The sequence below is a fragment of the Mastigoproctus giganteus genome, chromosome 9 (genome assembly GCF_048544385.1).
Source record: "Mastigoproctus giganteus isolate SK-2022 chromosome 9, ASM4854438v1, whole genome shotgun sequence".
Classification (NCBI taxonomy): domain Eukaryota; kingdom Metazoa; phylum Arthropoda; class Arachnida; order Uropygi; family Thelyphonidae; genus Mastigoproctus; species Mastigoproctus giganteus.
In genome coordinates, this window is record NC_143583.1 from 189038913 (window position 1) to 189054379 (window position 15467).

The 15467-nt window shown below is 35.5% G+C and overlaps 2 protein-coding genes across 4 annotated transcripts in view; one reads left to right on the forward strand and one right to left on the reverse strand.

Annotated features, from left to right (window-relative positions):
• The window catches only part of LOC150080960 (G patch domain-containing protein 1), a 242313-nt gene that overhangs the window by 220231 nt on the left and 6615 nt on the right, over positions 1 to 15467 (forward strand). The gene's annotated exons all lie outside the window — the stretch shown is intronic.
• Positions 1 to 15467, reverse strand: part of LOC150080962 (uncharacterized) — a 103715-nt gene that overhangs the window by 4256 nt on the left and 83992 nt on the right. The gene's annotated exons all lie outside the window — the stretch shown is intronic.

Consider the following 15467-nt stretch of genomic DNA (forward strand, 5'->3'; position numbering starts at 1 on the left):
TCTCTCTACCTTGTTAAAATTCTGCTGCCCACTTCTTAACCATTGAATAAGAAGGGGCATCCTCCCCAAAGCTGTAACCTTATTCTCATGAATTGCATTAGTCCCTTTTTATCCAAATATTGGATGACTGCATGGGGACTGATTTTGTCCATTTCTCCTTATTTACATGACTCTGTTGACTTCAGGACCTGTAATTAAAAAAAAAAAAGACATTAAACTGAGTAAGTTACTATTTGAAGTGTCATACATTTAAGTACAGAAATTTTTGCAAACTGCAAAAAAAAAAGTTTTCTTTTATAGAATGATATTAAAAGGAATTTAATAGTGCATTTTACTAATAATTATATAAGTAAAACAGTATATAATATATACTGGTACGAGGTGTGTTCAGTAAAGTATCTACCTAAGGTACTTCTCATAGTTATATTTTAATAATTCTAGATGAGCAGATAACCCACTACACTATCATTATGGAGGACTTCAATGCTAAGGTTGGAAAAAGACAAGACAGTGCAGAAAGAAGAACTATAGGCAATTTGCAGAATTTCGAGGATTGTCAGTAATGAACACTTTTTTCAAGAAAAGGGTGAACAGAAAGTGGACATAGAACAGTCCAAATGGATTAACAACTAATGAAATAGACTTCATCCTCACTAACAGAAGATATATTGTGAATGATGTTGTCATCCTGAATAAGGTAAATGTTGAAAGTGATCACAGAATGGTAAGATGCACACTTAATATAGATGTAAGAAAAGAAAGGAAAAAACTGACTCGAGTAAATAATATGAAGGTCTTTGAGATAACAGAAGACAAGAAAAAGCAGTATGTGCTGGAACTTAAGAACAAGTTTGAGCTTCTGCAGTCTGCGAGATACTGACGAGGAATATTACAACTTTCTGAAAGTGATAAAGTCCAAGAAACCTATAGGTAAAAAGAAATCCAAAGAAGAAAAAATTAATCAAGAAACACTTGTCATGATGAACTGAATATGATAAATGAAGAGCAAGATAAACACTGGCAAGGAGAAAATTGAGTACAGTCTTTCCTCGTATAGCACGATAGTTGCGTTCCTAGAAATCCTCGTGCAATGCAAAATCGTGCAATATAAACAACAGGCCCTATGGGAAAAGTAGGGTTAGGTGCCGACCACCCAAGATTGAACACACATTTGGAACCAAAACATTACCAAACACAATAAATAATCGGGTAATTTTAATTGTTATAAAATACTTACGTATTTTATAACGATTAAACTACGTAATAAAAATATTATAATATATTTTTTTTATTATAATATAATAAATAATAAAAAATATTTATTTTTTATTATTTATTATGTTATAATAAAGTATTTTTAGTATTTTTTAATACTAAAAAAGTCTTTTTTACGAATAAAATACGTATTTTATTCGTAAAAAAATTATTATATTAAATAAAATAGTCGTAATAAAATATTGCTAATGCTTTTGCTTCTATCGTAAGCAAACTTGTTTTTTGTTTGATTTTCTATCCAAACAGATGACAGCCGTTCCATCTCTTCCAATTCCTTGTGTCTTAATCTAATGGATTTTAATTACACTTTGAGTTGTTCCTGCTATGGAAGTTGTTTTTATTTTCTCTGCATTCTTTGTAATTCTCGGCGTTGCCTCATTTAGGTCCGTAGCACGTGCAATATCACACGGTCTTTCATTTCGCTCAAAGCGTTTCACAATTTCATATTTTTTCTCTATCGACAGAGGCGGACTGGCCATAAGCCGTACGGGGGAAACCACGGTGGGCCGGAGGCCGGTGTGATTTTGGCCATAAACCGTAGTATGAGGCCACTATAAATTTTCCTGGGTAAGAAATTTTGATCCAGTCCGCCTCTGTTTATTGATATTGTTTCTTTTTTTTCTCTCTCTGAATCTGCAGTGTCTTCACCAGGACGCTTCCTTTTCACACCTTTTAAGTATTTTACTAATTTTTAGGGAATAAAGCACAATTACAAAATGAGGAGGCACGCTTGATACATATAAACAAAGCTGCGCGGCTGTAGCAACTGAATAAACAACACCGTAAAGGCCGAGATACACTATTAACACCTCACATTTTACTAAAGCACATTTCTGGGGGTTACTACCATAAAACAATAAAAACAATTTCCAGTTGCGTTTCTGCTAGTGGAATCTGTTATAAACTGGTAGTAAACTCCATCTAATTGCATTTGCGATTATATCGATAGCTGGAATTGTGTTGGTTTTTACGTTATTATGGTGAAATGTGTTTCTCCTTCACTGATATAAAACACACAAATACATTTTCAGAATCTTCTTCATTCCTATTGTGTTTCGTTCAATTGGGGTGATTCCTCGTTCGACTGCCATTTCTTGTAAACACAAAGGCGAATCGTGCATAAGCGAATTCGGTTCGTGTTATATGAGATAACGTTCCCCTATTTATAAATCGTGTATGATCGAATTCGTGTAATGTAAACACGTGTTATACGAGGACCGACTGTATACTGAATTATGCAAAGCCATTAGAAAGAGACTCAGAGAGGACACAAGAAAAGTAGAACAAGCATTAAGGGGAAACAAAGGACTTAAATCAGCAGCCATGAGCAGTAATACAGAAAGACAAATGATACTGAAAGTGAAGAATATCAATGGTGTACTTATAAATAGCAGAGAAGGCATAATTCAAATAGCAGAAAACTATAGAGAATTATACAAGGAGCAAGGGAATGATGCCAGCAGTGGGGAAGATGGATCGCAAATTAGTAACACCTACAACATACTCGACATTCTTCATTTTCTTCAATGCATATTCTACCTGATAAGGTAGAACATGCGTTGAAGAAAATGAAGAATCAGAAAGCCCCGAGGGAAGATGAAGTTACTGTAGAGTTGTTAAAATTGGGAGGAAGAGACATGACACAAAAACTGGCAAGACTCTTCACAAAATGCATTAGAAAAGGTGTGATGCCTAAGCACTGGAATAATGCAATCATAGTTTTGCTGCATAAGAAAGGAGATAAATCAGAAATTGGAAATTATAGACAAATTAGCTTGTTATTCCACATCTACAAGTTGTTCACAAGGGTCATTACTAACAGATTAGAAAGAACACTTGATGAGAATCAACCGAAAGAGCAAGCTGACTTTAGGACAGGATTCTCAACTATGGATCACCTACACGTAATATCACAGCTAATGGAGAAAGCAAATGAATATAAAACACCATTTGTGGATTATGAAAAGGCATTTGACTACATACAGTATAAGGCAATGTTTCAGGCACTGGAAAGACAAGGCATAGATACCCCATGCCATGAGGATGCTACCTCCTTAATTAGACTAGACAAAGACAGTCGCAAATTTAACATTGAGAAAGGAGTTCGACAAGGAGACACAGTATCTCCGAAGTTGTTTACTGCTGCCCTTGAGGAAGCTTTCAGAAGATTATACTGGTCGCAGAAAGGAGTCAATGTGAATGGGGAGTACCTAAACCATTTATGATTTGCAGATGACATTGTGGTTATAAGCCACGATCCTAAAGAATTAGAGAAAAATCTTAATCAGTTATGCACAGTTAGTAAGGATTTTGGACTAAAGATGAATATGGCTAAAACAAAAGTAATGATAAACAAGTATGCCACAGAAAGGGATATAATCATTTGAAGGAGCAGTAATTGAAAAGGTGGAGTCATATACTTATCTGGGACAAGTTGTTAGTTGTAATAATGATAAATAGCTGGAAGTCAAGAGAATAAATTTTGGATGGATAGCATTCAGGAAATATAGTCACATACCGAGGAGCAATATCTCAGTTTGTCTAAAACGTAAAATAATGAACCAATGTATACTCCCCACCATGACTTATGGAAGTGAAACTTGGGCACCCACCAAAAGAATGGAAGAGAAGCTGAGAACTACACAGCGAAGAATGGAACGAATTATATTGGGAATGAGACTGTTAGATAAGAAGAGAAACACATGGATTAGGCAGCAAACTCAAGTAAAGGACATTCTTATAAAAACTAAAGAACTAAAATGGTCTTGGGCAGGACACATAGCTCGAAGACATAACAGATGGACTAAGAAAATAACAGAATGGTACCCAAGAGGAGCTGGAAGAAAACTTGGAAGACAATGTTGGAGATGGATAGATGAAATTCATGAGTTTGTGGGTAGTAAATGGATGGACATTGCACAAAACAGAAGGAACTGGAAAGTTGCTGGAGAGGCCTTCATCCTGCAGTGGATTGCAGGATGAAGGCCTCTTCCTCAGGATGAAAATGGTTGGTGATGATTCATGATTTATCATGTCTCAACTTGATTCGTACTAATTTTGATTCCACTATGTTTTTATAATTGTGCTGAGATTGGAGAATTGTTCCGTTATCAAGTTTCTTTACCAAAGAAGGAAATGGGTCTTTGGCCCATTTCCTTCTTTGGAAATGAAAGAATGGTGGCTCTGTGTGGTAACAGTGCACCTTCAGAGTACCAGGTGAAATTCTCATCAAAACAATTCAAGTGGGTTAGAGAGCCCATCGAATATAATTCACGTCCAGGAAGGCCTGACAGCAACCACTCCAGAAATGTGCAAGTCTGTAGAAACCCTTGTGCTGAATGACAGACATTTAAAGGTGTCCCAAATCTCTGGGGAATATGACATCTGAGGGGGGCAGTTATAATCATCCTCTGTGAACATTTGGGGATGACTAAGGTCAGTGCAAGGTGGGTCCCCAGATTTCTGACTCCTGTGGAGTAATTCAGAGTACTGTGTTGTGAGGAGAATTTAGAGCTTTATGTAAGGGATCCTGAACCTTTCATCTCAAAATTATTATGGGTGATGAAACTTGGGTTCATCACTGGGATCCTGAGACTAACAAGAATCAATGCGATGGAAGCACAAGAGTTCTCCCCCACACAAAATACTTTCAGGCACAACTTTCAGCTGGCAAGATTATGGTCCACTTTTTTTGGGATGCTGAAGGGAATTTTGTACACTCACTACTTGGAACACAAGCAGACAGTCACTGAAGAGTCATATGCATCCCTACTGTACAACCTAAGGGATGTCATAAAGGAAAACTGACATGGAAGACTTTCCAGATGTGTGCTGCTTCTTCAGGACCACACACCAGTGAACTCGTCACATGCTGTTGCTGCTTCTGCTTTGAGAGACTGACTTTACAGAACTTACCCATCCAGATCTGGCCCCAGTGACTATGTCCTGTTTCGGCACCTCAAGAGAAACTGGCATGGATACCGCTTTGCCGATGATAATGAACTGAAGTCTGCTGTTTCCGTGTTGTTTGATGGACAGGACAAAGAATTTTATTTGTCTGGTATTTCCTCATTGCCAACAAAATGGAACAAAATATAAGCATATTCAGGGGAGTTTTATTGAAAAATAAAAACAGATTTTTGCCTATATCTCATTTCCTTCATAGGTAGGTACATAGTTTAATGAAAGCCAATTGAACATTCTATGCAGTTTGGAATGCAGTTATATCTATCATTTTTATCAAAATCTACCAAAGTTTTCATTGTTTAATCAATGTTTCAACTTGATCTAATGAACTTTTAGATTTAACAGACTAATATTCCTATGTAGTCCACTAGATCAGTGGTACACTTTACATATCAGATAAAACACAGCAACATGAATCCCTGTTATTTATGAAATAAATAACTGTATTCTAATTAATAAACAATATTAGGGGTAATTTTTATTAATATTTTCATAAGTTTACTTTGAATTACTTTACTGAAATTATTCAGATAACAATATGAGGTGTGATCAGAAAGTTTGAGGACTGACTATCTTGAAATTATGGTGTTATAGTGAGTTGTAACTTGTCACATATTTGGTGACTCATCTAGACATGGTAGAATGATTTATCTACGGTCAGTCTGAATAGATGTTTTATGTGTTGGGTGATTTTACTGAACAACAAATTTGCATGAAAGCTTGTTTCAAATTAGAGAGAACCGCAACAGAAACTCATGAATGTTAAAATTAGCTTTAAGAGAAGATGCTACGTGTCATGCAAAGATTTTTATGGTATGCAGTGTTTAAAGACTGCCACTTGTGAATCAAAAATGATTCTTGCTCCGGCCACATTTAACTTAACCAATCACTTATATTCATGGTGTGATCAGGAGTAACTACCCCATGAAGTTGATAGTGAAATTAATATTTATTGTAGTACAGGTCAATCAATTTTAACACAACCTTGGAATGTGACTCATTTCAGCCAAGTCTGTGCCTCATTTTCACTGACGATCACAGAGAACAGCAAGTTCTTACAAGTCAGGATCTTCTTCTTCATGCTATCGCCAACTCACACTTTGTTTCTTCCCATCGGTATTTTGACAAACCATGACTATTGCCTAGAAACAAAGGCCTGATCATTTTAATGGAAGATTGTTTTCTCCAAAGGCCAAAAAAGCAAGACAACCTTGATGAAATGATCATGCTTATATTTTTTGACTAACAGGACATTGTTCATTTTGAATTTGTACTGCATGGTCAAACAGCAAACCAGGGATAAATGTGACAATTACATGATTTAGTTCAGGTTAAAGTGACTAGATCCCTAGTATTCCAGTATGGGACATCAATTTTACAACCCCATCATCCCAAAAAAACAATATACATGTATATTTTTAAAAATTTTTTTTATTGACATACAAAATGTACATTACATACATCTACTTCGTTGAACTAAACTTATAAAATATCACACTTCTTTAAAAAAAAGAAATATAGTCTATATGTTTTTTTTCCACAGAAATACCTATATTATATAGGTATTCTGTGAAATAATAATAATACATACTTCTTTTAACAATAGAAATTAAAAAGTAGAATTAAATATATATATATTTCTGCAGAGTGAATTTTTCTTAATAATTCTTCATTATTTGCTATTTCTTCATAAAATTGCACTTAACTTGTAAGTATTGCTTTCAGCGTTTCTACAGTAAGTTGTGTTTTTTTCTGACGTCCACAACTTATTTACTACCAAAAAAACTCTTTCTGTTGCACCATTGGTTCCCGGCAATCATAATGCAAATCCAATTATCTTTTCAAATGCCTACATGGTGTATGTCCCTTGTGTCAAAATGTTTAAATATTTTGACACACCTCGTATCCATTGGCATTCTTTCGTTATTCCATTCTTTTATTTTTGTGAATCATCAGCATATTTTTTTAAATATGATATGTATCTCATCAAAAAGCCCTGGAGGCTACATGTCCAATCTGGGACATTTTCCTGGACAGTTTACAATGCGGGACAAATGACTGAAATCAGGGATGTCTTGTTACTTTAGTTTGGGGAAAAAACCAGGAAAAGTTGGCTTTGGGGAATTGCCATCAGTTGCATTATGACAATACCCCTGAAAAATAGGTAGGCACTTCCCATTCAAGAATTACTTGCGAAAAACTCCATTGCTCTGGTCCTCCATCTGCCACATACTGGATTTAGCTCCACATGATTTTTTTTTTTTTTTTTTTTAACAAACTTAAAGCCTCTCTTGAAATGTCATAGATTTGCAACAATCAAGGAAATTATTCAGAATGTGACATGGAACTATTAGCATTTCCAAAATAAACCTATTGGAAATGTTTTTAGAATCAGTGTATCAAGGAGACCATTTCAAAGAAGATCCATCATTTTCAAGATTTTTTTTTTGATGACACCTCATATGTTAGACCCTTTGCAAAAGAGTAACCTGCTAATTAATGTCAAATTCTTAGATCAAACCATAAAATTTAATTCTTTTGGTAGAATATCCTAAAAGATTACAGTGGCTATTCACACTGTAGAGCAGCAGGAAAGTCTGTGAGAATGCAGACTCTGATAATTATGCACACTATGAATGAGTTACAGCAAAAATATCTCACAGAGTTAGCGTGATAAGTGAATTGTTAGATCTAGCCTTTCAGGAAATTGAGACAGAATTAATTATGTATCAATTGGACTGTGTAAACAAACAAGTGTATAGATTTTTAAAATTTACGTGAAAGTATGTTAGAAATATTTTGGAGGTGTGCTAATAAAGCTAGAAATCCAAAATGGGTCCATGGCCAAAAATGCTGCTATAGCAGCTATTACATGAAGACATTTATCTCTTGTTGCATGATGAATGTGAAATGATGTCACATGGTAAAAGCAACCAATAGTGATTATTCATAGCTTCTCCATAACACCTTTCACAGTCATCATGCCAAGTTTTGCAGAGCTCAGGAAGAATATAAGAAGGATTCTCTATTTTGTCCACTGAGCAAGGCCAATTTCAGAATTGTTTGTTACTAGGAGATTGAGAAATCCAACTTTCATAATCATAAAGGAAGGTATGATCAAGACCAACCCTGGTGCTGCTATGGACTGTGGAAATGTCTCATGCAACATTGCCAAACAACATGTTAGATTTCCATAATGCCACAGAAGGTATCCTGCATTCACTCCTACCATTTTGTTGTCAATAGAGAAGTTTGGGGCCTCTTTGTTCCAGATGTTGCAACTGTAAAGTGATTTTTCATACAATTTTTTGTGGCTTATTTGAGACCGGTTGGAATGGTGAGGATATCTGAAGGAAAGAATTTTATGTGATTGCCTTTCAAATATTGTTAAATGAAGAAAGATTAGATGAAGACTGAAAACTTATGTTGTGTCAGAAAAACTTTTTCAGCATAAATTAATTTATCTAACTTAGCTTTTAAGAACAAACAATGTTGTTTCATACTGTTACATAATTTTTCCCCCAAAGTTGTGGGAAAAAGAAAATTATAAAAAATAAAATAAAAATTAATACTTTACAGTAATTTTAAAAATTTATTACTTTATTGTAGTAGTACACCCTATAAACACTAAAAAAGGCTGGTCTGTGCAAGAGAAATGTTTATTTATATTAATCCTCCTTGTATCCAAATGATGAGTAGAGCTTAGCAGATCCAATAGAGGATAATTTCAGAAAATAAAACTTCCAGTATTTCTTGGACCTTGAAAAATTAAATACTATAAGTTTATTTGAGAAGAGGCATTGTTGTTCTATTTATAACGTATTTGTACCTTTGTCTAGCTGAAGAAGGGGCACCTCACCCCAAAAGCTCCTGTTTTCGTTTATTGTATCTTAGTTTAATAAATCAGTTTGTGTTTTTAGAGGTATCACTATATTCCTAATAATACTAGAAGTTAATTTTTTGAAATTATGTTCAGTTATCTTTATTCTTTATTGCCATCAATAGAGGATAACTGAATAAAATAACACAGTATCTTTTCTAGATAGCACAAGGTTTCTTTGAAGAATCACATGCTTTTCACAAATTTATTGCAATAATAATGATCAACCAGTTTTTAATTACAAATATATCTAAATTTGATCAAAAGTTTTTCATTGTAAGAGAACTGCAGGAGTAATTTCATCTGCTCTGCTGAATATTATGATAGCACTGCATGTCTAAGGAGGCTTAAAATCGTGGGACATGTGGCTAAATGAATTTCTGTTATTGGCTTCTCTAGACTTGTCACTGCTATGATTATTATGCACATGTTTTGACACAAATGAATCTGTAACCTACAGACTAACTGTTTTTGGCAGCTAATGCCTTATAGAGGGTTATGCATCAATATTGCTGTATGTCATTTTATTGAAACAGTATAAACGAAAATGTCAGTATATAATGAAAAGATTTGTCCCGAATGACTTCCTTTATTAGTGGATTTCTAAGTTTTATTTGAGCAAAGTACAGTAGACTTTCGAAATAACGGCACATTGAGATTGGATGTTTATATGCAGCGCAGATGTCTTGCAGTGCCGAAAAAAGAAAACGCCAAGTCACGTGAATTCTGTACTGATATCACGGATTATACTGCTGTTTTGCATTTATTTTAAATTAAGAGCCCCTCACTATGGCTCTTAAAGTTAATAAACTTCATACAGTGAAGAAAAGAAGAACATTAAAGCTTAGTGGCAAACTTGATATAATCCAAACTATTACATGGGTCACCCGGTAATTTCTTCCTTATACCCATGTGTATTGTGTCTGTAAATTGTGTGTGTTCTCTAGTCGATTTACCTGTTTTTCTAGATGAAAAACCCCAGTTTCTGGAGAAAAACCTTGCTATCTATGCCTAAGGCTGATTAATTCGGCACGGAGTGAAAAAAGCCCATAAAAGTTTGTTAGTAATTGACGGGATTCAAACCTGTGCCTTTTCCACCCGGTGTGGGGGAGGACAGTGACAATACCACCGTGCTACCCACACAGACTAAACTTGATATAATAAAGAAAATAGAATGTGGTGTAAGTAAGAGTTTATTAATGGCAAAATATAACATTGGATCGTCAATATGTTTATGTGCAGTTAATAAAATTGAATTCTTAATCTCTCTATTTCTTATTTAGTCTCATAATTTCTGCCTAAAATATATTGAATAAAACTTTCTAGATAACGGAAAAATTTAAATAACCGGCACTTGAATCCCCGAAGGTGCCATTATTCTGGAAGTTTACCGTAGTTCTAAGGCAAAACTCAATACAACAAATTATTTTCAAAGAAAGAAAAACTATACATTAAAATTATGAAAGGATTAATGCAGGTATAAATCAACACTAATAGCATGTTAATATGCAAAAATTAACAATAAGTTACCTTCTTTGTTGCAGTTCTAAAGTTATACTTTATAAATAAAATATTCTTATTATATTATTAATATAATATAAAAATATTAATAATTATGAAAGGATTTTATTTATAAAGTTACTTTATAAATAAAATATTCTTTCAAAGTGATAATCTCTATACAAATATATTCACTTCTGTAGTATCTCTTTTGTCAATTTTTTAATTTATTATTGATTTTAAAGAAACATTAGACATGAGAAAGTGCAGCAGAAATTTGGACAAATGATTCTTCTAAAATTAATTTGGGCAATATTCATTAGAATGAAAATAAATTTTCATTCTAATTAAACATCTTTGTCGACATCTACTACATTTTGAACAGCTAGAACCAAAATCATGAACGATATAATCTACATCGATTCAACGCTATGAATCGGACTTGGACATTTGCAAAACGAATGAAATATGTAAGACGATGTGTCAAGACAGTGACCTTGACAAAGCATGCGGTAATGACCTGCATAGCCTTGTAATGCAACTGCGAGAAGAAGACACCGTTCAAAATCATCCAAACAGCGAGATGAATGAGGATCTAAAGCTTGCCATGCTCAACTGGCTCAGTACAATTACAAAGAAATGCAAAAACTTGATAACCAATGAGGACTTCTGCAACTTAATGAGAATGGCCAATGGTTGACAAGCAAAAGATTCTACTCATGCATGTAATTTGGAGTCTGTTATCTCCCAATTGCGAACTGATTCAAATATTCTTGACCGACCCAGCTGGTTGCGCAAAAACGTTTATGATTCGCCTCTTGATGGAAATATACAGCCGCTTCAGATGGGTACTGTAACACCTACATTACATGCACTTCAACTGGTAAGGTTGCCGTTGCAATAGATGGCAACTACTCTGCACACTGCTCTCAAGATAACCGTTTCTGTGGTTATCAAAAGGTTTCTGCCACGGGTGGTAATGGTTAGCCCAAAGCCACCTAAAGTGGTATGCCCCAAATCATAAATGTTTTTCTGCAACCAGCTGGTTTATGCCAGCTCTGAGCACATCCACGATCACCTCCCATGAGACTTTGGATGCCTCTGTAGCCAGGTGGTCAGGAGCAGCAGTGCGTAGCACACGCTTCTTGATTAGACCAGGGTTCGAGCCCACGACCACCAAATACAGAGGATGCGGAAAGGTCAGGGAATGATCACCGCATATCCCCAGAGCAATATGGCCTTAGTTGCTAATGCTCCTAAAAACCAAACAACAGCATGAGACTTTGTGGGATCTCCTCTCCCGACTGTTTTCCTTGGTTATGAACAGAATTGACATTATTTCCCCCCCCAGTGGAACCACTGGGGGGGAAACCACTGAAAAACCATTGAAACCACTGTCTGTGATTAAAGAGTTAGTATGCTTTGTATTGTGACCCATATGTGTAGTACATTACTCCACGTTTCTTTGAGGAAGTAGTTGATAGAATTTACAAAACTTATAATAGCTGGAAAGATATACTAGTTTATTTTCAGGCAGCATTTTACCTGAATTAGGTGAATGAAGTGCCCTTGAAAGGACTATATTTTAGCAATCTGGAGAAGCAGCTGCATTCCATCAAAACTAGTCTTCTCAAGAGTGAATTTGGTAATAATCTTATTGGCCAGAGTTTCAATATTATATTAAATCACAAAAATTTAGCCTCTACAAATCAACAATTTTAATCCTGTGACTTTTAGCCATTAGATTTTTGAGCAATCGTCTCTACAAAGGTTTACTGGATTATTTATTATTTAATAATTTGTAATTTATTTATTGGCCTTAATTTACTGGAATTGAAATATGCAAATAGAAAAATTTTCAGTATTGAGAAGAGACTACATTAATAACTAAATGAGTAAATTTTATTTCTTGCCAGCTTTAATTAAAATTATATTAGTGATATCAAGCACTGGATGGCAAACAAACTGAATGAGTATTTTGCATCTACATTTCTTGCCAGCTTTATTTAATTTTACATTCACACATGAGGAGTTATTAAGGTTTGAAAATGCCACAAGGTTATCAAATTGTAGTAGGGTGTTTAATGATTTTGTAATAACTGAGAGCAAAGTGAAGGAGAAATTGTTGAAGTTAAACATAAGAAAGGCACTTGGGGTGGATGGGATCTATCCAGTTATATTAAAGGAGGCGGCAAAGCAACTAAGCAAACCCTTAGCCATAATTATGAGAGCATCATTGGACTCATGGGAGGTCCCCACGGACTGGAGATGTGCAAATGTATTCCCAATTCACAAAGGAGGATCGAAGGGTGACACGAGTAATTTCAGACCAGTTAGTTTAACTTCTGTTCCGGGTAAAATAATGGAGTCACTGGTTAAAGATGCATTGCAGGATCATCTAAACAAGACTGCAGCAATAATTCAGACACAGCAGGGGTTTGTTAAGGGAAAGTCTTGTCTGACAAATGTGATAGGATATTACAATGTGGTTACAAAGGAACTGGATGCAAAAAATAATTTTGATATCATATATTTGGATTTCAGGAAAGCTTTTGACACTGTTGCGCATGGAAGACTATTGTACAAATTGGAGCAGAATGGTATTAAGGGTAAGTTGCTACAACGGATAAAAGGATGGTTGAGTGGGAGAAGACAGAGGATGGTAATTAATGGGTGCTACTCTTCGTGGACTAATGTTATTAGTGGAGTCCCATAGGGTTCGGTCCTCTGTTGTTTTGTATATTTATCAATGATATTGATGAAGGCGGCTTAGTGGTGAAGTTTGGAGATGATACAAAGGTTGGCAGGGTTGTTAATGACAGTAAGGCAGTGTGCTACTGCAACAGGATCTAGATATTTTGGGCAGATGGGCTAAGAAGTGGCAACTGAAGTTTAACCTTGACAAATGCAAAGTACTGCATATGGGTAGAAGTAACCCCAGAGGAACGTACCAACTGTGTGGTACTACACTTATGGTGGTAGAAAATGAAAAAGACCTGGGAGTAATTGTGCAGTCAGATATGAAGTTTTCTGAGCAATGCAGACAGACTGCCAGGGCAGGTCAATGATATATAGGAATTTTGCTAGCAGGGAAAAGGAAGTGATTGTCCCTCTGTATAAGGCAATGGTCAGGCCATGCCTTGAGTACTGCGTACAGGTCTGGAGGCCTCATGTTAGGAAGGATGTAGATTTGCTTGAGCATGTACAGAGAAGGGCAACAAGATTGGTGAGGGGAATGAAGGGATCCTCTTACCAAGAGAGGCTTAAGTTCTGCAAATTGCAGTGGTTGGAGACTAGGCACCTGCACAGTGATCTGATTCAGGTGTATAAGGCCTTGAATGGGTTGAGCACACTGAATTCTGATGGGATTCTTCCACTTGTTCAGATTACTAACCTAAGGGGGCATAAATTCAAATTAAGAAAAGACAGATGTAGAATAGATGTGCAGAAATTTGCCTTTAGCCAGCGGGTGGTTAATTGCTGGAACAAACTTCCATGTGTCATTGTGGAAGTTGATAGGTTAAATAAATTTAAGGAGGAAGTGGACAGGCATTTGGAGGGAATGGTGTGATTTTTTTTTTTTTTTTTGGCTGATGTTGCATAAGCTCATACACTTGCTTTCTTGCATCACATGCCGCTACTACTGGAATCTGAGATAATGGTCATTTTATCCCAAACCATGTTAATATTCTATATTCCCCTGACATGAAAGAGATGACCAATGAAAAAGACAATTTGGAAGGGCAGTGGGGCACGGAGAAAGCCATGATTGTAAATGAGATGCTTGTTAATGCTTTGCATGGTGGAATGCAGAGCTTACAGTCAAGAGGAGCAGAATTACAATTATGAAAAACTGTAATGTATAAGTGTGTGTGTGTTTATTATATAAAGTACACTATATTTTTATGGAATTTAAATAATAGTGAACGGCTGGACATGCAGGAATAGAAGACGAAATAGAGCGATTTAAGAGGGAATGTATTCAACAAAGGAGAGAATATGTCCAATTAATAGAAGCAAGCAAAATGCATGGAAAAATTTAGTGGCAGAAGTGGGTCATAGGGATACATGGGGATTACCCTACAGAATTCTAGGGTAAAGTAAAACTGGACAAAATAATTTTTACAATAAAGACTACTGGGCAAGGGTGTATTTTGGGTTGGAAAGAGAGGGTACGTATAATATTAAGTAATCTGTTTCCTGAAGACTGTGAGCAAGGTGAAAGTGATTATCAAAAAGAAGTTAGACATATGAATGAAGTGTATGTAGGAAGTAATGAGCAGATTAATTTTAGTGAGGTGGAGTTAAATGAAGCAGTAAAACAAATTAAGAAAAGGAAAGCACCAGGACAGGACATGATTGAAGCGGAGGTGGTAATTAGATTTGCGAACAAGTGGCTAGGGATACTCCCAGATCTATATAATTCATGTATACAAGAGGGATTTTTCCTGGGCAGATGGAAGGAAGCATTAGCTAAAATACTAATAAAAAGTCTGTATAAGGATGTTACAGAGCCTGGCTCAAAAACCAAATTGTTGACAATTATTTGAAAGATTAATAATTAAGCGTATTATGGTTCAATATGAAGAAAGAGGTCTATATTCCACGAGACAATTTGGTTTCCAGAAAGGAAGGTCCTCTGAAGATGCCATAAAGGAAATGGTGAACGGCGCAAAATATAGTTTAGAAAAATACATGATGGGAGTGTTTTCAGATTTTAAGGGGGCATTTGACATCATCTGGTGGGAGAGCATCATGAGGAGGCTCAGAATCATGGAATTACCAGGGCAATTATATAAAGTTATGAGAAGTTACCTAATTAACAGAAAAATAGTGATGATAACAA